This window comes from Ochlerotatus camptorhynchus, unplaced genomic scaffold (genome assembly GCF_037179485.1).
Source record: "Ochlerotatus camptorhynchus isolate MF236.1 unplaced genomic scaffold, CSIRO-AGI_Acam_v1.1 ptg000434l, whole genome shotgun sequence".
NCBI classification, from domain to species: domain Eukaryota; kingdom Metazoa; phylum Arthropoda; class Insecta; order Diptera; family Culicidae; genus Ochlerotatus; species Ochlerotatus camptorhynchus.
In genome coordinates, this window is record NW_027040920.1 from 4575907 (window position 1) to 4590980 (window position 15074).

At 37.2% G+C, this 15074-nt stretch overlaps 1 protein-coding gene across 1 annotated transcript in view; it reads left to right on the plus strand.

Moving 5' to 3' along the window:
- Positions 1-15074, plus strand: part of LOC135711676 (cyclic nucleotide-gated cation channel alpha-3) — a 484096-nt gene that overhangs the window by 90893 nt on the left and 378129 nt on the right. The window contains exon 2 of the mRNA XM_065234596.1: positions 28-714. The gene's annotated coding sequence lies outside the window, so the exon portion shown is untranslated. The remainder of the gene's footprint in view (positions 1-27; positions 715-15074) is intronic.

Below are 15074 nucleotides of genomic sequence, written 5' to 3' on the forward strand. Positions count from 1 at the left end.
ACCATAAATCTTTAAATCTATTTTCAGTGCCATCTGCTGGTGGAGTGGTGAACAGAAGGAAACAAGACATATGAAAGGACGGCCGAGTGGTGGAAAATCTGTTCGAAGAAATTTGCTCGGAGAGTTTGCTGCAAAAGCTTGAGGAGACAGTTTTGCGGATCCATAAGATTTAATGTTGATTAAATTAAATGAATTATTCAAATTGTTACGTAACGTACTTAAACTAGTAGCGGAATTTGCGGATATACGGAGGAGAAGAAAGCAAATGAAAGCTTAAAAGTGTATACTTTGTTCCGCGGAGAAATGAAACCAGTGTGGCAGCTCCGAGGAGCCAAAGCGAAAAGCAAAGAAAGTGCAAAGTGTGAGCGAGTGTGACACAGTGCTAAAAAATTCATTCCAATTTGGTGAACTGATAATTAAAAGAAAATTAACGAGTGCTTCGCAGTGCAAAAAGGAAAAAAAAAGGTAGTTGGAGAAAAAAAAAAAATAAGGAAGAAAGAAGGGTAGTGCATGAAAATAGCAAATTTCGGGGCAAAGTTGGTGGCGCAAGAGTTGAGTTTCGTTCGGTCTCCTATGTATTGCGGTGGTGTCACTGTAGCTGTAGCTGAACCGGTGGTTGCTCTCGGCAGTGTAAAATTCTTGGAAAATGTGCAGTTTCCTCTTATGCAACGCTGGTGGAGCCATTGTAAATAGGAGAAGAGACTTTTTCGAGAGGTAAGTCGGGGACGTTTTGTTTCTATTTTGGCGCTGGCGATCGTTTAGCGAATCTTTTATGTGGAGCGTGAGATGGTTGGGCAACGTTTCTGACTAGGGCGAAAGAAAGCATCAGAGCAACATTGTTTCTAAATTGAATTTCAAGGCATGCCACCACTGCTGCTGGGAACATTGGATCCCACTTTAACTCGCTTTGTTTTTTTTTAATGCTGGTTAGAGATCTGGTAGAACAATTACATGCTTCTGTATTCAAGTGGGAATGAATGCTATTTAAATGCAACGCTATTCAAATAGTAATTAGACTAAGATCTTTGGACTGGTTTAATTAAATGGGTTCAGATTTAATGGGGCTTAAATAGATTTCTTTTGTGGGACCCAAGCACTGTTTTTTGTACCTCAAATTATATCTAACTGCAATTATTATTATTAAATTCATAAAAATATAATTATTCAAGGAGCAAATCTATTCCTTTTGACGAAAAATGGCTAATCCAGACATAATAGTAAATAAAAAAATTACATAATTGATCGCTTTAAGTTTGTACTGTATGTATGTATGAACAATCCAACTTCCACTGTCTGGTTGTGGCATTATGGATAAAATATGCCTGCAACATTTGTGTTTAAACTGCAAGAAACTTGATCCCGGGAGTAAGAAGGTGATATCTCTACCGTAGATCGAATAGCCCACTTCAGGAACGCAAGTATTTCGATGCTTTTTTCACATAAGTTAAGCCCTGCCACAATACATTATCGAATACTGATTATGTCCTGAAACTTGTTTGAGTGAAAGTAGTGCATCATTTTATTGATGTAAATACCCATGTTTTTAAAGGTCATTTACGGTACGAATACACATTAAATGAAGGAACGAGCTCACAAAATGAGTTTCGAGAAAAACTCTTTGGTCAAATGGAACTCTTTCCTTTCAAAGCTGATTCGACGGTCTTAATAGCTATCATTGTCCTGACACGATTAATGCGAACGTAAAAATTGAACTGGACTGTTAATTTCGAAATATTTCAATTAAAAACTGTTGCTGCTTCCAGCCAGCTGACGGAAGAAGAGCGACAATACGTGAAGTTTACCATTTTCAGAGTTGGCTGGAAATGCTATCTAACATGAAGCTTTAGTGTGATAATTTATTAGCTAGAGAAAGGTCTGAAGAGGGGGTAGGTTGATAGTTCCACTAGAGTACGGCAGTATGCGTTTGACTAGTACTAAGGCCTCTACTCGAAAAAAATACACCAGACAAAAGTGTTCGCCAAACATTTATTTTAAGTCGGATTTTCTTGAAACTTTCAGGAAATGAACTAATACATATGGATTATGTTTTGGCATAATTACTTTATTCAATTTCCTTTCCATCGCTGAAAGCCCGCACCTTTCTCTTAAGACCCCTCATTACATTTTGTGCAATGGTGGAGCCGACCTTTTTGGTCACTTTCATCCATTCTTTCTTCAACTCCAGCTCGTTCTTAAACACTTTGGACGATTTTCGAACTTTGGCCTTCATTATGGCCCAAAATCTTTCCACCGGACGAATCTCTGGTGAATTTGGGGGGTTGGCGGTTTTTGGTACAAAAACAACGTTATTGTCTCTGTACCAATCCAACGTCGATCGCGCGTGATGCCAGGTCCAGCCAAAATAATGTCTCGCCTCCGTGGGAAGGGCAACAGATGCTTCTGGAGGCACTCGGTGCGGTAAATTTCGCTGTTGATGAAACCCATTGCGATGTACGGTTTACTCAGTTTAATGCATTGTCATATGGCATATTGGCATTGGTTTGAATGATTATATGTTTGAAGTGGTAGGGTGTAACGGCGCCGGTGGTGCAGTGGTAAGCGTGATTCCCTCTCACCACAGCAGGCCTGGGTTCAATCTCAGTCGGCGCCGCCGGGATGTTCTGAGGCATAACATCTCTGATCACGCCTTCCGCCTTCACGGGATGTAAAGCCGTTGGTCCCCGGTTCATGAGTTGATGAGTCGATAGGTAGGGTCCAGGTGAGCTGCCTCCCTGGCGTCGGTAGCATTGGTGCTCAGCACGGAAAACAAGATCGACGGAAAACAAACCAAGGAAAAAAAAGTGGTAGGGTAGAGAGCTACTTCTGCCTAAGTGCCCATTTTGGGCCTATTAAGCAGAAAACATCAAATAAATCCATGATTTCCGCGTTAACAGGTAAATTATGCTTTTGGTACGATACTTTAGTTCAAATGCTACTGAACGAAGTCAATAAGAACGCGTGATATGAATGTTTGCACCCAATATTCTCAAAAACAAATGATGCGCTCCGACCGAAACAATCTTTATCTTCATCCGATAGGCCGAAGAGAATTCATTGGCGTTTCAATGCGTTACGCTAAGCTTAGAATCCGTAGGACGAGCTTGGCGTCAAGAAACAGTGTTAGACTTTCAACAATATTTCAACCATTTATTCCTTTTTATCAAATCTTACGGTACGTATGGAAAGGTAAATACATTTCGAAGCCTTAAGTAATAATAACATTCCATTTGGTGCTAAACTACGCTAGATTAAGAAAGACTAAGTACGGGTTGTGCTTTATAGGCCGAAAATGGGGTAGTTACCCCTATTACTGAAATTTGAGAAATTATTGGATTTGTATATTTGTTGATGTGAGTATGGATGGATCTGATGACTTGTGTTTACCCTTAAGTCATCACTCTGAACTGAGAGCCTTGTAAGCTCATATCATTAGTTGCTGAGTAAGGGTTGAGAATTATGTAAATAAATCAAATCTATGAGGAGAAGCGAGTTTGTGTTTGCTCAGTTGAATCATTTAATGTTTCAATTTAAGAACTTTTTGGAATTGATAAAATGTGTCTTCTCTTGAACCTTCACTCTGAACTGAGAGCCTTGTAAGCTCATATAAATAGTGCCAAAGAATTGTCGAAATGAATCAAATCTATGAGGAGCTACGAGCTAGTGTTTGCTCAGTTATGTGATTTTGATTTTGCTGATGAGACAATTTGAAATTCAAGTAGGAAGTTGTTTAACTGAAGGATATTTTGTTGTTTTGTCAAATGAATTTGAAAACTTGTGTTTACTCTTGAAGCTTTACTCTGAACTGAGAGGCTTTTAAGCTCATATAATTAGTTGCAGAATGAGGTTTGATAATTGTCTAAAGGCATCAAATCTATGAGGAGTTACGAACTTGTGTTTGCTCAGTTGAATGATTTCGATTTTTCTGACTAGGTAATTTTGACATTCGAGTAGGAATTTGCTCAACCGAAGGATATTTAGATGATTTAATCAAATGGACTTGACAACTTGTGTTTGTTTCTTGAATCCCCACTCTGAACTGAGAGTCTTGTAAGATCATATAAGGGTTGAGAATTGTCTAAATAAATCGAACCTGTGAGAAGAAGCAACCTTGTGTTTGCTCAGTTGAATGATTTAATGTTTGAAGTGGTATTATAGGAATTTGAGAACTTATTGGTTTTGAAGATTTATGTTTTCCCTTGAACCTTCACTCTGAAATGAGAGCCTTGTAAGCTCATATCATTAGTTACGGAGTAAGGTTTGAGAATTTTCAAAATTATACTAATCCATGGGGAGTTGCGAGCTTGCGTTTGCTCAGTTGAATGATTGCATGTTTGAACACAGCAAAAAAATAATTTTGATATCACATCAAAGTGGATGCACTACAATCATGTCGAAAATTTCATGTAATTTTTATGACCACATAAATAAACAAATGCAGTAAAAGCAGCGTAATGTCAGTTCATGCATTGTATTAATGATAATTTTGTCCTTTTTAGCAAGTAATATTACACCATATTTTCGACATGATTATAGCATAGAGGTAACTCTAAGACTAGAAAGTCCCGAAATAACGTGCTCAACTTTTTGGCTCAGCTCTGGTACTCTCTTCGGTCCCAAGCTAATCGATTCACCCCTCGAAACATAGGAAAAACCAATAACCCCTCATTTTATCTGTCAAACTTTCATAGCGAATCAAAACAAACATTGCGTAGTACTAGAATTTCGACTAGAATGGGATACGTTAATCGTTTGCTTGGGACCAATAGGCTAGTCAAGTAGTGAGCCAATTTAAAATCGTTAGTTTCGTATTGATTGTTGATTATAGTGCATCCACTTTGACGTGATATCAACATTATTTTTTTGCTGTGAAGGGTTATTATTGGAATTTAATAAATTATTGGATTTGTGTATTTGTTGATAAGAGTAGAGGAAGGGAATAATGTGGTAGATGTGGTTGGTTTGAATCAATATTAATAATAATATAGTAACACAATATAAGCATTTCCATTATAATGATAACAGCATGTATTTCAAAATATAATAAAATCTTGTAACCTAATTTGATCTACTCTATACTTGAGTGAAATCAAGTCAGTGTGTAGTATGATGTAAATAAACGCTCACTCACGCACACACATGCTCGTTCGAAAGAGCAGGCTCTGGCTTGAGTGCTTTTCCTTGTACACGGAGAAAAAATACTACCCAAAATTTGAGTTCTTTTTACTTAATATTGACTTCAGCCTCTCACTTGCACTCGTTATTGTTGTCAAAAAAGGAACAAGAGATTCGACCCAACGATATAGTTCAGCCCAATAAGTTACTTTTGAGTAAAATGAATATTCTCAAATTTACGTGAATTAAACTTAATTTTGGGTAGAATATACTTAAGAGTAGGTAATTTTTTTTGCTGGTTTTAAATGGAAACTACTATATGCGATTTACTCAAATTTGGGTTATTGGACTGAACCCCGGAATTGAGGGAAAAGTACTTAATTTTGGGTATTTTTTCATCTCCGTGTACATGGTTAGGTTGAGTCAGTCTTGTAGGATTGGGCGATCTTCAGAGAAAGATCGATCTTGAAGATTTGGGTCTAGGATCGATCCATTAATTAAACTGGTTCCAAAGAACCGTTCTTTGGCAGATCAATCTTTTGATTTTTATTTTAATACACTTGTTTACGGTGGTACCCCAAGAGATTCTTTCCTTTATAATATTCAAGTAAATGTTGTCGTGACGAAAGGAAGGAGCAATGAGCACAACAGGGAGGTAGCACAAACCTTCAAATATGGCTGTAAACGTAAATAACGGAAATGCAAACAGTGACGTCATTGTAGGGATCGATGCTGATGTTGACGTTATGTTAGTTAAATTTACCACGCAGGGTGAGAGTACAACGTTTGTAAAACGTCGATGTAAATTCATACACCTCTTTTTTAAAACTCAAAAAGATCGAAAGAAGAAATCCGTGGACAAAGAATCGATCCGAAAAATTGGAAATCTGGATGAAAAAGATCGATTTTCCAAAGATCGATCCAAGATCGCCCAATCCTACAACTTGTAGGTAACGCTCTAAGAGAAGAGGTGACAATACGGGGGCGAAAATAAACCACATTTCTGTCAAACGAGAACCAGCTCCTGATTGGCCGATTTCATGTGCGTAAGATAGAGATAGAGATAGATAAAGATAGAGATGGAGATAGAAATAAAAGAGTCAGAAGCCAACTGTCACCTCTTCCTCTAAGGTAACGCTGCGTGTTGTGTGGCTTGTGTAGTGTCTATGTAGTATGTGATGGAACCGGCTTTTGTGAATTGCGTCGGATCACACTACCCTCTTCAGACCTTCCTCTAGCTAATAAATTATCACACTGAAGTTTCATGTCAGATAGCATTTCCAACTAACTCTGAAAAGAACAAATACGTTTAATCATGGCCAAGGCACACTACGTTCAACTTTGTATAGTGACGGCACCTGTGAGTGATTGGTAAGCGTGACTGCTTTTCCACACTAGCGTGTATGGGTTCAGTTCTAGCCAAGGTTGTTGGAATTTCTCTAGCCGAATAAATCTTTTGTCACATCTTCCTTCGGGAGGGAAGTAAAGCCGGTGGTCCCAGCCCATGTATTGATGGGTTCTTCAATAGGTTTCTGGTGTGGAAGTCGCCTCTCAGTCTCTCGGTTGCCGCCAGTGATTAATTATCGATTGGGTTCATTAGGGGTATTGAGGTAAATGTATATATTCATAATATGCATTAAAAATGGAGTCGAAGTCCAACCTTTCATCAATTTTGGAACACTGGAACTACACTGAAGTCTTTTTTATACGGTTTTTTTACGCGGTTTTTTTACACGGTTATTTTTACACGGTTTTTCGCGATTCACACGGTACGTTTTTAATGATTTCTCAACAACGATACAACCTATATTCCAATCACATTATCAGTTTCAAACTATAGGTAATTGAATGGCATACTTTAAAAAAAAAATCACAACTTTTGGTGTATATACAGAAATTTTTAAAATATGTCTATATGGACCATAGTATGCTATGATTACAAATGGCATCAAAATCCGATTTTTTAAAAACATTTAAACATGTGAAAAATCAAAATTTCGTGTAAACAAAGACCTGAGTGTATTTTAAATAAATTCGATTACATTAGCAAAATCACAATCTAAGCACCCCTCGCCGGTAATTTGCATAGGAGTTTAGAGACTTAGTTTGTTAGTTTAGTGTCAATAAGCGAAGTTGCTAATTTTCTTTAAATCTTGATTTAAAAATCGAGATCAAAGCCTATAGGATCGACGAATTATCGTTGTGCTTAGAAAAGTAAGTTCTTTAATATGATGTATATAAACCTATATATTTTTCAAAATTGAAGATCCCCATTGCCAATCAACGATTGTCAGTGATTGGCACTCATTTGCCGACATATATAAAGGTTAAAAAAAAAACCGCTGTATAATTGTTCGCTGTTGTTCATATTTGTACTGGAGTTCAACTTTTGAATCGCACCTCATTTTTCCAACGGCGTATTTGATATTTTTAAATAAATCATAGCACGAAAACAACTCGTCTAATCTAAATAACGTCTGAGGCAAAGTTAATGGAAAATAGATGGGCTGTTCAGAAAAAAATGCACTATGTAACAAGGATATCAAAATTTGGCCATATTTGATTTTCTTGTCATCTTCTGAATTTACTTTTGCCTAATACGTCTCCTTTTTGAGGTGTTTAAAGGGTGTACCGTTTTAAATTCGCACACACAGAATTCATTCTCAAAATTCGAGTTTTTATCCGATTATCACCAAATTTTCAGGGAGTCAAAAGAAAAAAAAAATAAAGTTATTTTTGGCATCATTTATTTAATTTATTTCGCCTTTATATCCGAATGCGCGAGCCTTGGTCTTAACCCCAGCCATAAGGTTCTGCACGACCTCAGAATCGACAGTTTTTTGCATATTAACCCATGCTTTCTTCATTTCTTCTACATTCTCCGCCAATTTAGGTTGTTTTAGAAGGTGCTCCTTCATAATGGCCCAGTATTTTTTCTATTGTGCGCAGTTCCGGAGTGGTTGGGGGGGGGGGGGGGTCCGGATATTACGGCATGAAATCGACATCATTCGTCTATACCACTCTAGCACCAATGACGTTTATATAAGGTTTGGGCCAACAGGCAGCTTGCAGGTGTTAGAAGCGAACATATTGTAAACATTGCTGAACATACTGTGAACAGATAGAAATACGTCACTGTCAACAGCTGTTTCGTGTAAAAAGATAAACATTGCAATGAAATACGAACACCACTAAACATTTGCTCATTTCACTAACACCAATAAGCCCTTTTTCCCAGACCTTGTATAAAGGACATTGCTCTAGCACGTCCTTCGTGTAGTGGCATGATGCCAAATCCGGTCAGAAGATCGTCGGACCGTCGTGAGCCTTCAGGAGAGGGAGAAGCCACTTTTGGAGACACTCTTCCAAATACGATTCATGGTACTTGCGGTAACGAAAGGTGTATTCCGCTTTCCGTAAGTATAAATCGCTTGCCAAATTAAGAACTTTTTGGTGAACTTCGATATCTTGTGTGTCCGGAGGTTCTCGGGAACATCACACTTATCCTTGGCAGTCACATACAGGCTCAATCGCGGTCGACGGCCAAATGGAAGTATGTGGTGTTATGTTCGCTCCACAGTGCTCAAACGGTTCCAAATCGAGTCTTGATTAGCTTCCCAAAATTTAAACGCATTGAAATTGATTTGGCAAAACCATCCAGCGGTGATTGTTGTTAAGAAATTGCTTGATAGAGAAAAGAGTCATTCAAAGCAACATACTCTCATATTAAGGTTCTACAAAGGGTCATTATTTGGTTTACTTCTTCTTTTTGAAATATTCTTCGATCATCATTTTCTAAATGTATTGGTAAAATTCATTGGAAGTGCAAGTCCCCACGCCAAAACTGACAATTTTTCATAAATATCTACTGGTATGGTGAGGAAAACTTAACCATCTCTTTTCTTCCTTCATTTCAATAAAACAGCAAATGTGATTTCACACTATCTAGTGGATAAGAATGTAGCAGACAAAACATTCGCACTGTCAGACTGCGCTGTATGCAATTTTGTTTACACCCCTGAGCGGGAAAGTGTATATCAGGCTACGTGCACTGCTGCCATCAACCTTGTCAGTGTTGAATTCAATCTTCTGTGACTTTTTTAATTGGACCGGTAAAATGTCTAAAATGGTCATTTATGTTTTATTTAATCAGTTTTTGATATTTATCCACCATTAAATACATCCACTTATCTATGTTAATGAGGCAGACTTCGCAATTAATTGTTTTACTAAACTTAAATTCATTGCTCTGGCACCGCTGTCTCAATGATACTTTCACGATTGCTAGCAAAGCAATGAAGTAGAAATGGCTTTCTTTGTGATAAATTTTGTTCACCAAGAGTTTTGTGAAGCAGTCGTTTTGAGTTTCGTGTATTTCATTGCGTTTAATTGTGCTATACTTCGAAGAACACAAGTAAGTAAATACAGTGAATGTGTTTAACCCAGGAAATTTTCGACTAAGATCACGAAATACATGTTTTAAATTTTCATGTTCATAATATATGAATGTATGTGTAAACTAATGATGATGATTTTATGATATTTAAAAAAGAAGAAAACCAAATTACTTACCCTTTGTAGAACCTTAAGACATATTCGTGTGAAACAGTTCCTCCGATGACAAATGTCAGTTGGTATCACAACATCAAGGGTATAATTCAAACAGTATACGTTTTGGGAATGCCAAATTTTCAAATGCATTCTGAATGGTATATATTATCCATCTCATACAATTAGTGTATACTGAATTTCCGTTATCGATATTTTAATATAGTTGAACGACGCATTTACTTTTCTCAGTGATAGTTGAACCGAATTGAGTGGAGTGGTTTCATTTTGTTTGTTTTTATTTCATCGTCAAACCTTAGTTATTTTTGCCCTGATTGGTTATTTGATTCAGGATATATGACCGAATTAGTGAAATTTGGCATATATGGAAATAGGAACAGAGATATAACCAAAATAGTGAAATTTTTAAGCAAAACAGCAATACTCGCATACTTTTCCAGTCATGGCTGAACCGATTTGAGAGCATTCAGATTTCTGTTTGTATTTTTTTTTGTGTATAATCTCATTGAATTTTATTCCGTTCAGAAAAGTAAAATTTTGCAATCAATCCGTCATCCTCCAACACTTTTCTCTGCCATTTTCTTTGACATAATTTAAGAACTGGGTCAGCTGTTATTTGTTTTTGCGCGGTTTCCAGCAACGCTCCGCTCAACGATTCTCATTCAGAACAGACATTCAGCTATACAAAGTGTCAAAAGATTTCATGGCGGTGTGATCCGAGGTGCATCTCGTGTCGAAGTGTAGATTTAATAGTGATTAATTGTCGTCACGTGGCTGTTTACCAACTTTTATTTGTAACCAACTTGGGTAGAACAATATTCGCGATCGGAAAGCGTCGAATGACAATATCACGGCACATCACGGACTCCTGGAGCTGCTCCGATTTGGCTTCCCATTGACACACTCACCTAGGAAACGGATCAGACGATAAAAAGGACAGGATCGTTCCGGTGTTCTCGAGTGTCGCTAATTCATTTGGGTATGGTTACTCGATTTGTTAAATTTTATTATGTTGAAGAATTATATCTTTACAGATTCCAATCTTTTCAAAATTGTTTTTTTTTTTGTTTTTGAATTGAGGCCAAATCAGAAACGATTAAGTAAATCCTTTATTGAAGTGACACTTTTCAAAGCAGATTCAAAACTGAGACTGAACTTTTTTCAAAGTTGTCAAAGCTTTCCTGAAGTGATCCAACATATCCCGAACCCAAACTTTAAAGAATTGGTTTCACATTTTCTAGAGTGAGGCCACATTAGCTGATTCAATCCCTTTCCTAAATGAATCCATGTACATGTTTTGAAGCCAGGTTGGATTTCGGTTCTATCGTAGGAAATTTGTGCTTGGATTTTATAGAATGGAACTTGTTGAACCCATACGTGAAGGACGAACTTGGTTAATATTCACAAAAGTAGGTATTTTTAATAGAAATTTGATTTTTCTTAGCTGAAGATGCCAACTTCAAATAACAGACTAAAGTGGTAATTTTTATACAATAGATGAGGACATGAAAGTGTAGAGTTAATAGTTTCGTTAGAGTACGGCAGTGTGAAACGTGTATATAGAGAGTAGAAATCGAGCAAGGACAAAAGTTAGTAATTGTGTTGTATTAACTTATTCTACCCAGCAATATCAGCAGAAAATTCGACGAAGCGGATTCCTACAGCTAACTTTGTGCCACATCATTAAACACACTGCGCTACTCGTTCAATCGTAAACAATGAGTGCTGCCAATAAATTTGATTTTCTTCGACTGCTCAACCCACTACAAGTTTATGTATTGATCCCCTACCCAAGCCCGAAACCTATAATACGCAGCCGAATAAAAATCCTTTGATTTACTTCCTCTCATTAGGAGCAGAATGCCAAAATAAACTGCTAATATAAACAGCTCACTCCGTGTTATTAAAGGCAAACAAAGCGCAAGACCTCGGAAATGGTGGCAGCGACGACCGACGACGACGACGACTATGCTGCCACATGCGAAAGGCTAACGAGCACCGGAAGCCCGTATGTGTTCCATTGGCTGGCACTTTTCTTCCGATGCGAGCAACATCCACAACATCGACGATGACGACGACGACGACGACGAAGCTTTGCAAAACATGCGCCCAAGGAATGGCGAAAAATTCCTCTAAACAAAAATAATTGAATTATAATTGAAATCACAAGCTAGAAGAGCCCGTGATCATACAACGCTGACTTGGTTATTTGTGACGTGAGGGTGGCGAACCAAAGGCTAGTTGTCCGTGCTTCACAACACTATGCGCGGCGCACGGTGGAGTAACTAGGACGAAACCCCGGTCAACATTATTTATTGCTGTTTGGAGTGAACTTATGCATTGATATAATCAGAGGGGATTTGGCTGAAAATCGAGCTAATCTGACTAAAATTCAACAAAATACAATTTCTTAAAAAAATTCCGGATGACAGTTAAAGTTTCATAAAAATTTTAAACACATTTAAGCAATCTTTAACCTAATTTGTCGCAACTGCCAACAAAATCGGTTACAAACTTTTGATATAAATATGGACACTTATAAATTAGAAATTTGTCATTGTTTCGAGTAAAATACTATTGGTAAAACGTCTGGTGTGTACACTGCAATTTGGTTGAATGCTTTGTATAATTTCGTTATCAAATACAAATTAGGCAAATTGCACTTATCCAGGATTTAATACGGCTACATGTGTTTGGATTAAAGATACATTCTTGGAACCATGCATTTCAAACACGTTTAGAATGCTTTATCTTATCAATCAATCAATCAATCAATTTTATCTTGGAAGAATATTGCATAATCAGCAGCTATAGATGTTATAGTGAAAATAATTGAGCATTACAAATTTAACATAATGCGATTTAGAATTGTTGTCGTATGATTTTTTGCAATCCAAATCCCTGATTCAGTAATTTAAAAAGCAAATTATCTTGAAAATTTCAGTTATAAAATAATGTAGGTTTCATTTACGCTATTTCTGGACAAAATGTTTCAAGTATATTTGCGAGATAAATCATAAATTATACATAAAAAACTGCTGGATATGTCAGCAATGTACAGCATTTTTTCCACTCGGATAGCTGTTATATTCCTTAGAAATGAAGTTTTCTAGAAAACATTATTTAAAATGACGCATAGGAACTCTATGAAATTAGAAAATTCGTGTTGAAATGCTGTCCATACTGTTCAACTATATATTTTTGTATTTTTTGTACAATTTTGAGCTATCAAAATATCATAGAAATAGCAAAATATGAACTAACGTGTGTTCAATAAAAAATGAGAATGATTTCCGGGCCGTCCAGTGCTCTTGTGAGAGCATCGCGACTATGTTGCATCGTACGGATGACCAGGGCCCCTTCTCCAATATTCATTGACGTTTTTTTAAAGAATAAGCATTATGTTATTAATAAAAAATACTGGATTCGTTGAAATTTTTTTTTACTAGCTGTATGACTGAAAAAAATTTCATAATTTATTGAACACCCGTTAATAGCAAAATAAGCTATTGCCATGTTATTGAGTTGATTTATTGAAGAACATACCAATAATTTAAATAATAAAAGAAAGCAAGATTTGGTATTATTTTACTATGATTAACTAGAACATCAAATTAAAAAAAAAGATGTTATACATTAAAGTGAGTCGTGCTAAAAATAATGCAAATTACATAACTAGAAAAACCAGAAATGTGGAAAAGAAATAAAAATACCTGGATCGTAAAATTCTACTTACTTTGGGATCTGGGATCGGGGCCTCCCTTAGCTCAGTCGGTAAAGGCGCAGCTACAAAGCAATACCATACTGGAGGTGGCTGGGTTCGATTCCCGGTCCGGTCTAGGAATTTTTCGGGTTGGAAAATTTCTCGACTTCCCTGGGCATAGAAGTATGATTGGACTTGCCACACAATTATACCAATGCAAAAATGGTACAGGCATCGGAAGCTCTCAATTAATAACTGTGGAAGTGCATCTAGAACACTAAGTTGAGAGCACGCTATAAGCTAATATGCCATACGCAATAAGCTTGAAATGCGAAGAAGAAGAAGAAGTTGGGATCTGGGAACTTAAACTTAATCTGAATCAACAGTTTTGAAATACTCAGGAATCTAGCAGCGTTCGAAGATTGAAAATCTCTTTTCAAGTAGGGGAATTTACGTATTCTCGTCAATCTAAGCAGCGTCTGCACTTCTACTAGCATTTTCTCAGCGTCACGCACATATATGATGTGTCTGTTTGTTTACATTCATCTGCTCTTGCTTCTCTATGCATTCCAATCGACAGAATTTTTCAAAACGTTTTGAAAGCGTTTTTACAACGCTCCAAACTTCTCAGGTGAGTGTGACTATTGTCGGCAGTCTCTTTTTCTTCGGCAACCTTCCCATTAGAACTGCGTGTTAACCAGCTGTTCTATTATCGGCAACTCGAAATCAACCTCATTTTGTAGTGCGTATGCTTTATTTGAAGGAAAATGTAGCATTACTGGATTGCTCGATCGTTCAAATATAATCAGATTGAAGCTGAAAGGCTAAACAATCGTTTGGACACATTCAGGGAAGTGCGTTGATGGGAAAACATAGTGAAATTAACGTTTAAATTTGGGTTGCCGAAAACAGTCAATGGGTGCCGAAGCCAACATTTACCCTATTCGATCAAACGACCCAATCGGCCAATAGGAATTCGATCAAACTTCCTATTCGACCAAACGTCCTTGGGCCAAATGTCATTCGACCAAACGTCATTCGGCAAAACGTTCTTCGGAAAATTGGCCAAATTACCGGACACCGTTATTCTTAGATTCTGCACCTTAGTGAAATATTTAAGATGCCAAACTTTAAAAAATGTCATGATCCTAGATTTATAAAATTAAGATTCTGGTTAAATCTCTCGTGAACATGGATAGGATTTAACATTTTGAAGAATATTTAAGAGTATTTCGATGAAGATTCAAACAAATTTTGAGAAGAATATACCGTATGCGTGATAATGTTTGCACCATTGAGCAATGTCAAATTTTAAAAAATTCTAAAAAAATTCGTGTTCGATTTTTTTATTTATTCATAAGAGGGATGTTTCTCAGAGTCTTAAACTATGTTAATCATCGATCCAGTTTCCACTTGCTGTAATAACGGCCTCCACACGCTTCCGGAATGCACGGCAGGTTCTAATAATGTAGTCTGGATCCAGTTCTCCCCAGGTACTGGTCAATGTTTGTCTGAGGCTTGATGTACTCGGGTGGCGTTCAGAACAGGCCTTCGCGTTTATGACGTGCCATATTGAGTATTCTAGCGGATTGAGATCGGGCTGGATGGCGGCCACATATCCTTCGCCCAGAACGGAAGATGTTCCTGCAACCACTTCTGAGTGCGGTTCGAGGTGTGGCATGGAGCCCCA